The sequence below is a fragment of the Fulmarus glacialis genome, unplaced genomic scaffold (assembly GCF_000690835.1).
Source record: "Fulmarus glacialis isolate BGI_N327 unplaced genomic scaffold, ASM69083v1 scaffold45906, whole genome shotgun sequence".
Classification (NCBI taxonomy): domain Eukaryota; kingdom Metazoa; phylum Chordata; class Aves; order Procellariiformes; family Procellariidae; genus Fulmarus; species Fulmarus glacialis.
The window spans coordinates 8,602-10,140 of NW_009217154.1; positions in this window are offsets into that span (position 1 = coordinate 8,602).

Here is a 1,539-nt window from a genome sequence, read left to right on the forward strand (position 1 = left end):
AATGTGACCCTGTGCTGGGAGCAAAGTGCTGAAGCTGCAGGGAACAGAAAGGGCCTTGAGGCTGTGGGTTTAGGAAGCTGGGTTTGTCTTGGCTCACACTTCAAGCTCTGATTCTGCTGCTAGTTTAAGTCCTCATGCCTGCAAGCGCAGCTGCATGCAAATGTACTAGTGCAGCACAGCTGCAGCTGACATGCCTGTTCAGCCATGGGTGTGCTTTGCAGGGCTTCCCTGAAAGCAGGTGGGTTGTGGGGTGATGGCCCACAGGGTGGCAAAGTGAGCAGCAGAGTAAAACCAGCTTCTCTGCTGCTGTCTCCTGATGCCCTCTGGCAGCTTCCCCCAGTTGAGAGCAGGTCCCTGTCCTTGCAGGAAAACAAGTTGAGGGAGAAACGTAGTGGCTGTCTTATCTTGGGCATTTCTCACTGCAGAAACTTCTGACAGGCTGCTTACTTGAGGAGTCATTGAAATCCTGTTTGTCACCAAGGGTATGCTCCTGTCCCCAACTCATGGAACATAAATCTCATGAGAATGAGGTTGCTGCTGAGCAGATAAGCTGTGGGGTGGTGCTGCTGACTTCCCCTTATCTCCAAAGAGCTCTTTCATTTGTGCGCATGCTTGTCCGTGTTCTTGGCAGCCAGGGACATCCCAATGGCTGTGCACTGGCCCAGCAAAGTATTATAACGTCTTTCTGGTCTCTGCTCTGTGATCCATTTCTAGCTGTTAGAGGCCGGTGGGATTTGCAGAGCTGTGCATCCAAAGGGTCTCTCCTTGGAGACATGTCAGGCCAGCTGGAGGCCGTCCCAGGGCTATTCCCCCATCATGCTACCAAACATGCCAACTGCACCTTCATCACCTCATCCCAGCCCCTCTGCTTCGTAAGAACAGCTCTTGAAATGGCTGCTAGTATTTAATTATGTCTGAATATTAAATGGAATTATATCATGTAGGTAAAACCCAGTGTACAGCCAGGGTCACAAACCTGTGGTGAGGAACTTGAGGCTCAGCTGCCTGCCAAGGAGGACTGGGCAAATGCTGCTTCTAGGCTCATTGGCCTATGCTGCAGAGGAACCACCTAGAATTTCTTATATTAGCACTGAAAGTTGTATTTGCTGCTTTTTCAGTCTGGATTTGGCAGTGCAGAATCAGTGCTGCAGAAACACAGCTGGTTGCTCTTCCAGGCTTCAACCCAGCTCCCCTTGGCAGCCTCAGCTGTGAAAGGCCTGGGCTGACCTAGGACCACCTGTGTGTGCCAGCTTATTTTTTGGTGTTTTGGAGGTTGTTATGGGTGACACTGGTAGGGAAGAGAAGGAATCAGGTTGGTTTCAGGAGAATTTTATGGAAAACTGTGTGAAATGTCTTTGTTGAAAAAAACCTCATGGGTGGTTTACCCTCCCAAGTGATAGTCTATTAAAATCTCACAATTCACGAACTGGAGTTTGTGAATTTATTTGCTGCCTAACATCCAAGCCTGTCGTGGTCACAATTTTTAACTGTAAGAAATAACCTCTCTTCAAAGCTGAGTCTCTTTTCAACCCCAGATTC